The 13583-nt window shown below is 49.4% G+C and overlaps 12 non-coding genes and 3 pseudogenes across 12 annotated transcripts; 10 read left to right on the top strand and 5 right to left on the bottom strand.

The window, feature by feature from the left end:
• Window positions 1-138: 138 nt before the first annotated feature.
• On the top strand, window positions 139-301 carry LOC134982250 (U1 spliceosomal RNA). The gene has a single exon (XR_010190991.1). It is a non-coding gene; the product is annotated as a U1 spliceosomal RNA (small nuclear RNA).
• A 671-nt stretch (window positions 302-972) lies between these two features.
• LOC134982524 (U1 spliceosomal RNA) lies at window positions 973-1136 on the top strand. Its single transcript, XR_010191212.1, has one exon. It is a non-coding gene; the product is annotated as a U1 spliceosomal RNA (small nuclear RNA).
• Window positions 1137-1288: 152 nt separating this feature from the next.
• Window positions 1289-1451, top strand: LOC134982235 (U1 spliceosomal RNA). The gene has a single exon (XR_010190979.1). It is a non-coding gene; the product is annotated as a U1 spliceosomal RNA (small nuclear RNA).
• Window positions 1452-2122: 671 nt separating this feature from the next.
• LOC134982757 (U1 spliceosomal RNA) lies at window positions 2123-2286 on the top strand. The gene has a single exon (XR_010191424.1). It is a non-coding gene; the product is annotated as a U1 spliceosomal RNA (small nuclear RNA).
• A 152-nt stretch (window positions 2287-2438) lies between these two features.
• On the top strand, window positions 2439-2580 carry LOC134982228 (U1 spliceosomal RNA; annotated as a pseudogene).
• Window positions 2581-3216: 636 nt separating this feature from the next.
• On the top strand, window positions 3217-3380 carry LOC134982602 (U1 spliceosomal RNA). Its single transcript, XR_010191283.1, has one exon. It is a non-coding gene; the product is annotated as a U1 spliceosomal RNA (small nuclear RNA).
• Window positions 3381-3532: 152 nt separating this feature from the next.
• On the top strand, window positions 3533-3674 carry LOC134982955 (U1 spliceosomal RNA; annotated as a pseudogene).
• A 693-nt stretch (window positions 3675-4367) lies between these two features.
• On the top strand, window positions 4368-4531 carry LOC134982690 (U1 spliceosomal RNA). The gene has a single exon (XR_010191364.1). It is a non-coding gene; the product is annotated as a U1 spliceosomal RNA (small nuclear RNA).
• A 152-nt stretch (window positions 4532-4683) lies between these two features.
• LOC134982292 (U1 spliceosomal RNA) lies at window positions 4684-4846 on the top strand. The gene has a single exon (XR_010191021.1). It is a non-coding gene; the product is annotated as a U1 spliceosomal RNA (small nuclear RNA).
• A 670-nt stretch (window positions 4847-5516) lies between these two features.
• On the top strand, window positions 5517-5680 carry LOC134982569 (U1 spliceosomal RNA). Its single transcript, XR_010191253.1, has one exon. It is a non-coding gene; the product is annotated as a U1 spliceosomal RNA (small nuclear RNA).
• A 2851-nt stretch (window positions 5681-8531) lies between these two features.
• On the bottom strand, window positions 8532-8667 carry LOC134983000 (U1 spliceosomal RNA; annotated as a pseudogene).
• A 152-nt stretch (window positions 8668-8819) lies between these two features.
• Window positions 8820-8983, bottom strand: LOC134982834 (U1 spliceosomal RNA). Its single transcript, XR_010191495.1, has one exon. It is a non-coding gene; the product is annotated as a U1 spliceosomal RNA (small nuclear RNA).
• Window positions 8984-12222: 3239 nt separating this feature from the next.
• LOC134982263 (U1 spliceosomal RNA) lies at window positions 12223-12386 on the bottom strand. Its single transcript, XR_010190998.1, has one exon. It is a non-coding gene; the product is annotated as a U1 spliceosomal RNA (small nuclear RNA).
• Window positions 12387-13056: 670 nt separating this feature from the next.
• On the bottom strand, window positions 13057-13219 carry LOC134982295 (U1 spliceosomal RNA). The gene has a single exon (XR_010191023.1). It is a non-coding gene; the product is annotated as a U1 spliceosomal RNA (small nuclear RNA).
• A 152-nt stretch (window positions 13220-13371) lies between these two features.
• Window positions 13372-13535, bottom strand: LOC134982570 (U1 spliceosomal RNA). Its single transcript, XR_010191254.1, has one exon. It is a non-coding gene; the product is annotated as a U1 spliceosomal RNA (small nuclear RNA).
• Between the last annotated feature and the right edge of the window lie 48 nt (window positions 13536-13583).

Below are 13583 nucleotides of genomic sequence, written 5' to 3'. Positions count from 1 at the left end.
AAATCAGATTTCTTTATTTCAGATCTTCCTCTAGCCTTGTTCTTCTTTCGAGAGTTCCCTTGTGCTGCCTCAGTTGGATCTCTTTCACTTGACAGGGGGGTGCCCGAGCAGCGACCCTCCCCAGCTCTAGCCCAACTCCTACTTACCTGCCAGGTGAGATACTATGATCATGAAGGTGCTTCTCCCAGGGCAAGGCTCACCCATTGCACTCTGGTTGTGCTGCCCCTGTGATTTCCCCAAATGTGGGAAACTTGACTGCATAATTTGTGTTTCCCTTGGTCGGCTCTCGTATAATTCAGATCTCTTTGTCTCAGGTCTCTCTCCAGCCTAGTTTGCTGTCTGTTTCCACTTCTCTTTTCTTCAGCCGCTCCCTTCTATGCCCTTGCGCACTATCCTGACTTCTCCCGTCTGCTTACTTCGTGCCTTCCAACGCACAATGCAAACTACAGGTAGTGCTGCAGGGCCCACACCCTTTTACTTGCCTTACAGAGCAGCTCTGGAGTAGTTACAGTGCCCAGCTGCTGCAAGAAATCAGCTTGAATGCTTCAGGGGCTGGGGCATAGCCAACATGAGCCCCACACCGAAGGAGGGTGGAGGTGTGTAATGCGAACTAGGGGTCATCCAAGAGCCGCAAAAGGCCGCCATGCCCTGCACGCCCCTTTTCTCTTTTCATATGCAGACGAGGGTTGAAGCCAACTTTGACCCACTGCTTGGATGGCATCACCATATGCAAATCCATCTGCTGCAGGCCTTCCCCCAGGAATGCTTGCACTAGTTGTTGCATTTGGTTTGTTGTTTGGGGGTGCTTCAGTATTAGGCAGCCTTCTGCCCTCCCATGTTCATCTGAAAATATGTGTTCTCCCTGCAGTTGTTGTCCCCAGATGAGAGTTCCCTTGTGCTGCCTCAGTTGAATCTCCTTTACTTGACAGAGATGTGCCTGAGCAGCGGCCCTCCCCAGCCCTATCCCAAATCATACTTATTTTGCATAGGAGAGACCATGGTCTTGAAGATTGTTCTCCCAGGGTGAGGTTCATTCATTGCATTCTGGGTATGCTGACCCCTGTGATTTCCCCAAATGTGGGAAACTCAACTGCATTATTTGTGGTAGTGGGGGACTGTGTTTGTGCTTTCCTCTGGTCAGCTCTGGTAAAAGTCAGATTTCTTTGTTTCAGTTCTTCCTCTAGCCTTGTTCTTCTTTTGAGAGTTCCCTTGTGCTGCCTCAGTTGGATCTCCTTCACTTGACAGGGGGGTGCCCGAGCAGCGACCCTCCCCAGCTCTAGCCCAACTTCTACTTACCTGCCAGGTGAGATACTATAATCATGAAGGTGCTTCTCCCAGGGCAAGGCTCACCCATTGCACTCTGGATGTGCTGCCCCTGCGATTTCCCCAAATGTGGGAAACTTGACTGCATAATTTGTGTTTCCCCTGGTCGGCTCTCGTATAATTCAGATCTCTTTGTCTCAGGTCTCTCTCCAGCCTAGTTTGCTGTCTGTTTCCACTTCTCTTTTCTTAAGCCGCTCCATTCTATGGCCTTGCGCACTATCCTTACTTCTCCCGTCTGCTTACTTTGTGCCTTCCAATGCACAATGCAAACTACAGGTAGTGCTGCAGGGCCCACACCCTTTTACTTGCCGTACAGAGCAGCTCTGGAGCTGTTACAGTGCCCAGCTACTGCAAGAAATCAGCTTGAATGCTTCAGGGGCTGGGGCATAGCCAACATGAGCCCCACACCAAAGGAGGGTGGAGGTGTTTAATGCGAACTAGGGGTCATCCAAGCGCCGCAAAAGGCCGCCATGCCCTGCACGACACTTTTCTCTTTTCATATGCAGACGAGGGTTGAAGCCAACTTTGACCCACTGCTTGGATGACATCACCATATGCAAATCCATCTGCTGCAGGCCTTCCCCCAGGAATGCTTGCACTAGTTGTTGCATTTGGTTTGTTGTTTGGGGGTGCTTCAGTATTAGGCAGCCTTCTGCCCTCCCATGTTCATCTGAAAATATGTGTTCTCCCTGCAGTTGTTGTCCCCAGATGAGAGTTCCCTTATGCTGCCTCAGTTGAATCTCCTTTACTTGACAGAGATGTGCCTGAGCAGCGGCCCTCCCCAGCCCTATCCCAAATCATACTTATTTTGCATAGGAGATACCATGGTCATGAAGATTATTCTCCCAGTGTGAGGTTCATTCATTGCATTCTGGGTATGCTGACCCCTGTGATTTCCCCAAATGTGTGAAACTCGACAGCATTATTTGTGGTAGTGGGGGACTGTGTTTGTGTTTTCCTCTGGTCAGCTCAGGTAAAAGTCAGATTTCTTTGTCTCAGATCTTCCTCTAGCCTTGTTCTTCTTTCGAGAATTCCCTTGTGCTGCCTCAGTTGGATCTCCTTCACTTGACAGGGGGGTACCCGAGCAGCGACCCTCCCCAGCTCTAGCCCAACTCCTACTTACCTGCCAGGTGAGATACTATGATCACGTAGGTGCTTCTCCCAGGGCAAGGCTCACCCATTGCACTCTGGGTGTGCTGCTCCTGCGATTTCCCCAAATGTGGGAAACTTGACTGCATAATTTGTGTTTCCCCTGGTCGGCTCTCGTATAATTCATATCTCTTTGTCTCAGGTCTCTCTCCAGCCTAGTTTGCTGTCTGTTTCCACTTCTCTATTCTTAAGTGCCTTCCAATGCACAATGCAAACTACAGGTAGTGCTGCAGGGCCCACACCCTTTTACTTGCCGTACAGAGCAGCTCTGGAGCTGTTACAGTGCCCAGCTGCTGCAAGAAATCAGCTTGAATGCTTCAGGGGCTGGGGCATAGCCAACATGAGCCCCACACCGAAGGAGGGTGGGGGTGTTTAATGCGAACTAAGGGTCATCCAAGCGCCGCAAAAGGCCGCCATGCCCTGCATACCCCTTTTCTCTTTTCATATGCAGATGAGGGTTCCAGCCAACTTTGGCCCACTGCTTGGATGACATCACCGTATGCAAATCCGTCTTCTGCAGAACTTCCCCCAGGAATGCTTGTACTAGTTGTTGCATTTGGTTTGTTGTTTGGGGGTGCTTCAGTATTAGGCAGCCTTCTGCCCTCCCATGTTCATCTGAAAATATGTGTTCTCCCTGCAGTTGTTGTCCCCAGATGGGAGTTCCCTTGTGCTGCCTCAGTTGAATCTCCTTTACTTGACAGAGATGTGCCTGAGCAGCGGCCCTCCCCAGCCCTATCCCAAATCATACTTATTTTGCATAGGAGATACCATGGTCATGAAGATTATTCTCCGAGGGTGAGGTTCATTCATTGCATTTTGGGTATGCTGACCCCTGTGATTTCCCCAAATGTGGGAAACTCGACTGCATTATTTGTGGTAGTGGGGGACTGTGTTTGTGCTTTCCTCTGGTCAGCTCTGGTAAAAGTCAGATTTCTTTGTCTCAGATTTTCCTCTAGCCTTGTTCTTCTTTCGAGAGTTCCCTTGTGCTGCCTCAGTTGGATCTCCTTCACTTGACAGGGGGGTACCCGAGCAGCAACCCTCCCCAGCTCTAGCCCAACTCCTACTTACCTGCCAGGTGAGATACTATGATCATGAAGGTGCTTCTCCCAGGGCAAGGCTCACCCATTGCACTCTGGGTGTGCTGCTCCTGCGATTTCCCCAAATGTGGGACACTTGACTGCATAATTTGTGTTTCCCCTGGTCGGCTCTCGTATAATTTAGATCTCTTTGTCTCAGGTCTCTCTCCAGCCTAGTTTGCTGCCTGTTTCCACTTCTCTTTTCTTGAGCCGCTCCCTTCTATGCCCTTGCGCACTATCCTGACTTCTCCCGTCTGCTTACTTTGTGCCTTCCAACGCACAATGCGAACTACAGGTAGTGCTGCAGGGCCCACACCCTTTTACTTGCCTTACAGAGCAGCTCTGGAGCTGTTACAGTGCCCAGCTGCTGCAAGAAATCAGCTTGAATACTTCAGGGGCTGGGGCATAGCCAACATGAGCCCCACACCGAAGGAGAATGGAGGTGTTTAATGCGAACTAGGGGTCATCCAAGCGCCGCAAAAGACCGCCATTCCCTGCATAACCCTTATTCTCTTTTCATATGCAGATGAGGGTTCCAGCCAACTTTGGCCCACTGCTTGGATGACATCACCGTATGCAAATCCGTCTTCTGCAGACCTTCTCCCAGGAATGCTTTTACTAGTTGTTGCATTTGGTTTGTTGTTTGGGGGTGCTTCAGTATTAGGCAGCCTTCTGCCCTCCCATGTTCATCTGAAAATATGTGTTCTCCCTGCAGTTGTTGTCCCCAGATGAGAGTTCCCTTGTGCTGCCTCAGTTGAATCTCCTTTACTTGACAGAGATGTGCCTGAGCAGCGGCACTCCCCAGCCCTATCCCAAATCATACTTATTTTTCATAGGAGATACCATTATCATGAAGATTGTTCTCCCAGGGTGAGGTTCATTCATTGCATTCTGGGTATGCTGACCCCTGTGATTTCCCCAAATGTGGGAAACTCGACTGCATTATTTGTTGTAGTGGGGGACTGTGTTTGTGCTTTCCTCTGGTCAGCTCTGGTAAAAGTCAGATTTCTATGTCTCAGATATTCATCTAGCCTTGTTCTTTTATCGAGAGTTTCCTTGTGCTGCCTCAGTTGGATCTCCTTCACTTGACAGGGGGGTACCCGAGCAGCGACCCTCCCCAGCTCTAGCCCAACTCCTACTTACCTGCCAGGTGAGATACTATGATCATGAAGGTGCTTCTCCCAGGGCAAGGCTCACCCAATGCACTCTGGGTGTGCTGCTCCTACGATTTCCCCAAATGTGGGACACTTGATTACATAATTTGTGTTTCCTCTGGTCGGCTCTCGTATAATTCAGATCTCTTTGTCTCAGGTCTCTCTCCAGCCTAGTTTGCTGTCTGTTTCCACTTCTCTTTTCTTGAGCCGCTCCCTTCTATGCCCTTGTGCACTATCCTGACTTCCCCGTCTGCTTACTTTGTGCCTTCCAACGCACAATGCAAACTACAGGTAGTGCTGCAGGGCCCACACCCTTTTACTTGCTTTACAGAGCAGCTCTGGAGCTGTTACAGTGCCCAGCTGCTGCAAGAAATCAGCTTGAATGCTTCAGGGGCTGGGGCATAGCCAACATGAGCCCCACACCGAAGGAGGGTGGAGGTGTTTAATGCGAACTAGGGGTCATCCAAGCGCCGCAAAAGGCCGCCATGCCCTGCACACCCCTTTTTTATTTTCATATGCAGACGAGGGTTGAAGCCAACTTTGACCCACTGCTTGGATGACATCACCATTTGCAAATCCGTCTGCTGCAGGCCTTCCCCCAGGAATGCTTGCACTAGTTGTTGCATTTGGTTTGTTGTTTGGGGGTGCTTCAGTATTAGGCAGCCTTCTGCCCTCCCATGTTCATCTGAAAATATGTGTTCTCCCTGCAGTTGTTGTCCCCAGATGAGAGTTCCCTTGTGCTGCCTCAGTTGAATCTCCTTTACTTGACAGAGATGTGCCTGAGCAGCGGCCCTCCCCAGCCCTATCCCAAATCATACTTATTTTGCATAGGAGATACCATGGTCATGAAGATTGTTCTCCCAGGGTGAGGTTCATTCATTGCACTCTGGGTATGCTGACCCCTGTGATTTCCCCAAATGTGGGAAACTCGACTGCATTATTTGTGGTAGTGGGGGACTGTGTTTGTGCTTTCCTCTTGTCAGCTCTGGTAAAAGTCAGATTTCTTTGTCTCAGATCTTCCTCTAGCCTTGTTCTTCTTTCGAGAGTTCCCTTGTGCTGCCTCAGTTGGGTCTCCTTCACTTGACAGGGGGTGCCCGAGCAGCAATCCTCCACAGCTCTAGCCCAACTCCTACTTACCTGCCAGGTGAGATACTATGATCTTCACTGTTAGGGCAATCAGGATGTGGAATTCCCTGCCAGGGAAGGTGGTAATGGCGGACTCTGTAATTGGATTTAAAAAAGGAATGGATACATTTCTGAATGAAAAAGCTATCCAAGGTTATAATACTTAAAATATCAACATGGTTAATCCGGGGGTAACATGAGTTATAGTAGCTAACTAGTCATAAAACATTATTCAGCAAGTATGTAGAATCATCACAACTTAAAACAGGTTGAACACGATGGGCAATTTGCCTCTATTCAACCTCAAAAACTATGTTACCATATGTTACTATATTACTATGTTACTGTAGTATACAGAACACCACAATGTAATGAGCAGTGATAGTGAGCACTGATGAGGATACTAGAACTGACACTGAGCAGCAAGATGCAGCACTGGACTATTAGTAATGTACTGTAGTATGCTGAGCACCACAATGCAGCACAAGACAATGAGCAGTGATACTGAGCACTGATGAGGATACTACTGAGAACTGACACTGAGCAGGAGAGACACACTACTAGTATTACTGAGCAGCAATAAGTAACCACTGATACTGAGCACTGATATTGAGATTTCCACTGAGAGAACATAGCCACGTCCTCTCCGCTCTCTCTTCAATGCACGAGTAAAAATGGCGGCAACGCGCAGCTCTTTATATGGAATCCGAATCTCGCGAGAATCCGACAGCGGGATGATGACATTTTCCCTTGTTCAGGTTTTCCGAGTCAGGCGGGAACAACCGAGCCTGCCTCGGACCAGTGTAAACCACGTGGAGTTCGTCGGGAATTCGGTTCTCGGAGAACCGAACCCGCTCCTCTATATATACTATATTACTATGTTACTGTAGTATACAGAACACCACAATGCAATGAGCAGTGATAGTGAGCACTGATGAGGATACTAGAACTGACACTGAGCAGCAAGATGCAGCACTGGACTATTAGTAATGTACTGTAGTATGCTGAGCACCACAATGCAGCACAAGACAATGAGCAGTGATACTGAGCACTGATGAGGATACTACTGAGAACTGACACTGAGCAGGAGAGACACACTACTAGTATTACTGAGCAGCAATAAGTAACCACTGATACTGAGCACTGATATTGAGATTTCCACTGAGAGAACATAGCCACGTCCTCTCCGCTCTCTCTTCAATGCACGAGTAAAAATGGCAGCAACGCGCAGCTCTTTATATGGAATCCGAATCTCACGAGAATCTGACAGCGGGATGATGACATTTTCCCTTGTTCAGGTTTTCCGAGTCAGGCGGGAACAACCGAGCCTGCCTCGGACCAGTGTAAACCACGTGGAGTTCGTGGGGAATTCGGTTCTCGGAGAACCGAACCCGCTCCTCTCTACCTTATACCCATCAATTTTTTTTTATTTTCAATCTAAGCCCCTGCAGTTTTCTGTAAGCATCTGCTTCGCTATGATGATCAACAAGTCACAAGGGCAAACACTCAGGGCTTGAGGCGTAGATCTTAGGACCAGCTGCTACAAGCATGGCAGAGGTGTCACTATCACTGGTGACACCCAGAGAGGTGGCGAGGGAGATTGTAATGCAGTGCGCGCAGATAAACAGCGCAATGGTAAAAAGGAGGCATGGTTTCATAGGTAGGGGCGTGGCCTGGTGGCCTGAATCTACATTTTGTTGCTCCGGGTGTCCCGGGGGTTGGGGGCTGCACCCGGGGACTAGTGTGTGAGCGGTGCTGGCTCCTGCACAGTGACAGGGCATGGCCACCCAGCATGACGCCTCCCTTCTTGACCATGCTGTAATTGCAGTCGCACTGCAGTTCAGCGTGATCATAAAAAATGGTGTAGGCTCCTGCTGGTGCAGACTGTAGAGAAAAGCTGCTGTGACCACGCCCCCTGTGTCTCCTCCGTTGCAGACCCCATTTTGAAGCCTTGCCCCCGGACTAAGAGAAAAGAATGCCCTTGCGCACTATCCTGACTTCTCCTCCCGTCTGCTTAATTTGTGCCTTCCAACGCACAATGCGAACAACAGGTGGTGCTGCAGGGCCCACACCCTTTTACTTGCCTTACAGAACAGCTCTGGAGCTGTTACAGTGCCCAGCTGCTGCAAGAAATCAGCTTGAATGCATCAGGGGATGGGGCATGGCCAACATGAGCCCCACACCAAAGGAGGGTGGGGGTGTTTAATGCGAACTAGGGGTCATCCAAGCACTGCAAAAGGCCGCCATGCCCTGCATGCCCCTTTTCTCTTTTCATATGCAGATGAGGGTTCCAGTCAACTTTGCTGGGTGGCCAGAAAAGGGGCGTGCAGGGCATGGCGGCCTTTTGCAGCGCTTGGATGACCCCTAGTTTGCATTACACACCTCCTCCCTCCTTCGGTGTGGGGCTCATGTTGGCTATGCCCCAGCCCCTGAAGCATTCAAGCTGATTTCTTGCAGCAGCTGGGCACTGTAACTGCTCCAGAGCTACTCTGTAAGGCAAGTAAAAGGGTGTGGGCCCTGCAGCACTACCTGTAGTTCGCATTGTGCGTTGGAAGGCACGAAGTAAGCAGACGGGAGAAGTCAGGATAGTGCGCAAGGGCATAGAAGGGAGCGGCTCAAGAAAAGAGAAGTGGAAACAGACAGCAAACTAGGCTGGAGAGAGACCTGAGACAAAGAGATCTGAATTATACGAGAGCCGACGAGGGGAAACACAAATTATGCAGTCAAGTTTCCCACATTTGGGGAAATCGCAGGAGCAGCACACCCAGAGTGCAATGGTTGAGCCTTGCCCTGGGAGAAGCACCTTCATGATCATAGTATCTCACCTGGCAGGTAAGTAGGAGTTGGGCTAGAGCTGGGGAGGGTCGCTGCTCGGGTTCCCCCCTGTGAAGTGAAGGAGATCCAACTGAAGCAGCACCAGGGAACTCTCGAAAGAAGAACAAGGCTAGAGGAAGATCTGAGACAAAGAAATCTGACTTTTACCAGAGCTGACCAGAGGAAAGCACAAACACAGTCCCCCACTACCACAAATAATGCAGTCGAGTTTCCCACATTTGGGAAAATCACAGGGGTCAGCATACCCAGAATGCAATGAATGAACCTCACCCTGGGAGAACAATCTTCATGACCATGGTATCTCCTATGCAAAATAAGTATGATTTGGGATAGGGCTGGGGAGGGCCGCTGCTCAGGCACATCTCTGTCAAGTAAAGGAGATTCAACTGAGGCAGCACAAGGGAACTCTCATCTGGGGACAACAACTGCAGGGAGACCACATCTTTTCAGATGAACATGGGAGGGCGGAAGGCTGCCTAATACTGAAGCACCATCAAATATCAAACCATGGCCCTCATTCCGAGTTGATCGCTCGCAAGGCGATTTTAGCAGAGTTACACACGCTAAGCCGCCGCCTACTGGGAGTGAATCTTAGCTTCTTAAAATTGCGACCGATGTATTCGCAATATTGCGATTACAAACTACTTAGCAGTTTCAGAGTAGCTTCAGACTTACTCGGCATCTGCGATCAGTTCAGTGCTTGTCGTTCCTGGTTTGACGTCACAAACACTCCCAGAGTTCGCCCAGACACTCCCCCGTTTCTCCGGCCACTCCTGCTTTTTTTCCGGAAACTGTAGCGTTTTTTCCCACACGCCCATAAAACGGCCTGTTTCCGCCCAGTAACACCCATTTCCTGTCAATCACATTACGATCGCCGGAGCGAAGAAAAAGCCGTGAGTAAAAATACTTTCTTCATTGTAAAATTACTTGGCGCAGTCGCAGTGCGAATATTGCGCATGCGTACTAAGCAGAATTTCACTGCGATGCGATGAAATTTACAGAGCGAACGACTCGGAATGAGGGCCCATATGCAACAACTAGTACAAGCACTCCTGGGGGAAGGTCTGCAGCAGACGGATTTGCATACGGTGATGTTATCCAAGCAGTGGGCCAAAGTTGACTGGAACCCTCATCTGCATATGAAAAGAGAAAAGGGGCATGCAGGGCATGGCGGCCTTTTGCAGTGCTTGGATGACCCCTAGTTCGCATTAAACACCCCCACCCTCCTTTGGTGTGGGGCTCATGTTGGCCATGCCCCATCCCCTGATGCATTCAAGCTGATTTCTTGCAGCAGCTGGGCACTGTAACAGCTCCAGAGCTGTTCTGTAAGGCAAGTAAAAGGGTATGGGCCCTGCAGCACCACCTGTTGTTCGCATTGTGCGTTGGAAGGCACAAATTAAGCAGACGGGAGGAGAAGTCAGGATAGTGCGCAAGGGCATTCTTTTCTCTTAGTCCGGGGGCAAGGCTTCAAAATGGGGTCTGCAACGGAGGAGACACAGGGGGCGTGGTCACAGCAGCTTTTCTCTACAGTCTGCACCAGCAGGAGCCTACACCATTTTTTATGATCACGCTGAACTGCAGTGCGACTGCAATTACAGCATGGTCAAGAAGGGAGGCGTCATGCTGGGTGGCCATGCCCTGTCACTGTGCAGGAGCCAGCACCGCTCACACACTAGTCCCCGGGTGCAGCCCCCAACCCCCGGGACACCCGGAGCAACAAAATGTAGATTCAGGCCACCAGGCCACGCCCCTACCTATGAAACCATGCCTCCTTTTTACCATTGCGCTGTTTATCTGCGCGCACTGCATTACAATCTCCCTCGCCACCTCTCTGGGTGTCACCAGTGATAGTGACACCTCTGCCATGCTTGTAGCAGCTGGTCCTAAGATCTACGCCTCAAGCCCTGAGTGTTTGCCCTTGTGACTTGTTGATCATCATAGCGAAGCAGATGCTTACAGAAAACTGCAGGGGCTTAGATTGAAAATAAAAAAAATTGATGGGTATAAGGTAGAGAGGAGCGGGTTCGGTTCTCCGAGAACCGAATTCCCCACGAACTCCACGTGGTTTACACTGGTCCGAGGCAGGCTCGGTTGTTCCCGCCTGACTCGGAAAACCTGAACAAGGGAAAATGTCATCATCCCGCTGTCAGATTCTCGTGAGATTCGGATTCCATATAAAGAGCTGCGCGTTGCTGCCATTTTTACTCGTGCATTGAAGAGAGAGCGGAGAGGACGTGGCTATGTTCTCTCAGTGGAAATCTCAATATCAGTGCTCAGTATCAGTGGTTACTTATTGCTGCTCAGTAATACTAGTAGTGTGTCTCTCCTGCTCAGTGTCAGTTCTCAGTAGTATCCTCATCAGTGCTCAGTATCACTGCTCATTGTCTTGTGCTGCATTGTGGTGCTCAGCATACTACAGTACATTACTAATAGTCCAGTGCTGCATCTTGCTGCTCAGTGTCAGTTCTAGTATCCTCATCAGTGCTCACTATCACTGCTCATTGCATTGTGGTGTTCTGTATACTACAGTAACATAGTAATATAGTATATATAGAGGAGCGGGTTCGGTTCTCCGAGAACCGAATTCCCGACGAACTCCACGTGGTTTACACTGGTCCGAGGCAGGCTCGGTTGTTCCCGCCTGACTCGGAAAACCTGAACAAGGGAAAATGTCATCATCCCGCTGTCGGATTCTCGCGAGATTCGGATTCCATATAAAGAGCTGCGCGTTGCCGCCATTTTTACTCGTGCATTGAAGAGAGAGCGGAGAGGACGTGGCTATGTTCTCTCAGTGGAAATCTCAATATCAGTGCTCAGTATCAGTGGTTACTTATTGCTGCTCAGTAATACTAGTAGTGTGTCTCTCCTGCTCAGTGTCAGTTCTCAGTAGTATCCTCATCAGTGCTCAGTATCACTGCTCATTGTCTTGTGCTGCATTGTGGTGCTCAGCATACTACAGTACATTACTAATAGTCCAGTGCTGCATCTTGCTGCTCAGTGTCAGTTCTAGTATCCTCATCAGTGCTCACTATCACTGCTCATTACATTGTGGTGTTCTGTATACTACAGTAACATAGTAATATAGTAACATATAGTAACATAGTTTTTGAGGTTGAATAGAGGCAAATTGCCCATCGTGTTCAACCTGTTTTAAGTTGTGATGATTCTACATACTTGCTGAATAATGTTTTATGACTAGTTAGCTACTATAACTCATGTTACCCCCGGATTAACCATGTTGATATTTTAAGTATTATAACCTTGGATAGCTTTTTCATTCAGAAATGTATCCATTCCTTTTTTAAATCCAATTACAGAGTCCGCCATTACCACCTTCCCTGGCAGGGAATTCCACATCCTGATTGCCCTAACAGTGAAGATCATAGTATCTCACCTGGCAGGTAAGTAGGAGTTGGGCTAGAGCTGTGGAGGATTGCTGCTCGGGCACCCCCTGTCAAGTGAAGGAGATCCAACTGAGGCAGCACAAGGGAACTCTCGAAAGAAGAACAAGGCTAGAGGAAGATCTGAGACAAAGAAATCTGACTTTTACCAGAGCTGACCAGAGGAAAGCACAAACACAGTCCCCCACTACCACAAGTAATGCAGTCGAGTTTCCCACATTTGGGGAAATCACAGGGGTCAGCATACCCAGAGTGCAATGAATGAACCTCACCCTGGGAGAACAATCTTCATGACCATGGTATCTCCTATGCAAAATAAGTATGATTTGGGATAGGGCTGGGGAGGGCCGCTGCTCAGGCACATCTCTGTCAAGTAAAGGAGATTCAACTGAGGCAGCACAAGGGAACTCTCATCTGGGGACAACAACTGCAGGGAGAACACATATTTTCAGATGAACATGGGAGGGCAGAAGGCTGCCTAATACTGAAGCACCCCCAAACAACAAACCAAATGCAACTACTAGTGCAAGCATTCCTGGGGGAAGGCCTGCAGCAGACGGATTTGCATATGGTGATGTCATCCAAGCAGTGGGTCAAAGTTGGCTTCAACCCTCGTCTGCATATGAAAATAAAAAAGGGGTGTGCAGGGCATGGCGGCCTTTTGCGGCGCTTGGATGACCCCTAGTTCGCATTAAACACCTCCACCCTCCTTCGGTGTGGGGCTCATGTTGGCTATGCCCCAGCCCCTGAAGCATTCAAGCTGATTTCTTGCAGCAGCTGGGCACTGTAACAGCTCCAGAGCTGCTCTGTAAAGCAAGTAAAAGGGTGTGGGCCCTGCAGCACTACCTGTAGTTTGCATTGTGCGTTGGAAGGCACAAAGTAAGCAGACGGGGAAGTCAGGATAGTGCACAAGGGCATAGAAGGGAGCGGCTCAAGAAAAGAGAAGTGGAAACAGACAGCAAACTAGGCTGGAGAGAGACCTGAGACAAAGAGATCTGAATTATACGAGAGCCGACCAGAGGAAACACAAATTATGTAATCAAGTGTCCCACATTTGGGGAAATCGTAGGAGCAGCACACCCAGAGTGCATTGGGTGAGCCTTGCCCTGGGAGAAGCACCTTCCTGATCATAGTATCTCACCTGGCAGGTAAGTAGGAGTTGGGCTAGAGCTGGGGAGGGTCGCTGTACGGGCACCTCCCTGTCAAGTGAAGGAGATCCAACTGAGGCAGCACAAGGAAACTCTCGAAAAAAGAACAAGGCTAGATGAAGATCTGAGACATAGAAATCTGACTTTTACCAGAGCTGACCAGAGGAAAGCACAAACACAGTCCCCCACTACAACAAATAATGCAGTCGAGTTTCCCACATTTGGGGAAATCACAGGGGTCAGCATACCCAGAATGCAATGAATGAACCTCACCCTGGGAGAACAATCTTCATGATAATGGTATCTCCTATGCAAAATAAGTATGATTTGGGAAAGGGCTGGGGAGGGCCGCTGCTCAGGCACATCTCTGTC

The sequence above is a fragment of the Pseudophryne corroboree genome (genome assembly GCF_028390025.1).
Source record: "Pseudophryne corroboree isolate aPseCor3 chromosome 12 unlocalized genomic scaffold, aPseCor3.hap2 SUPER_12_unloc_1, whole genome shotgun sequence".
NCBI classification, from domain to species: domain Eukaryota; kingdom Metazoa; phylum Chordata; class Amphibia; order Anura; family Myobatrachidae; genus Pseudophryne; species Pseudophryne corroboree.
The sequence above is the reverse complement of the archived record's forward strand: the minus strand, read 5'-3'. Positions and strand labels throughout refer to the sequence as shown.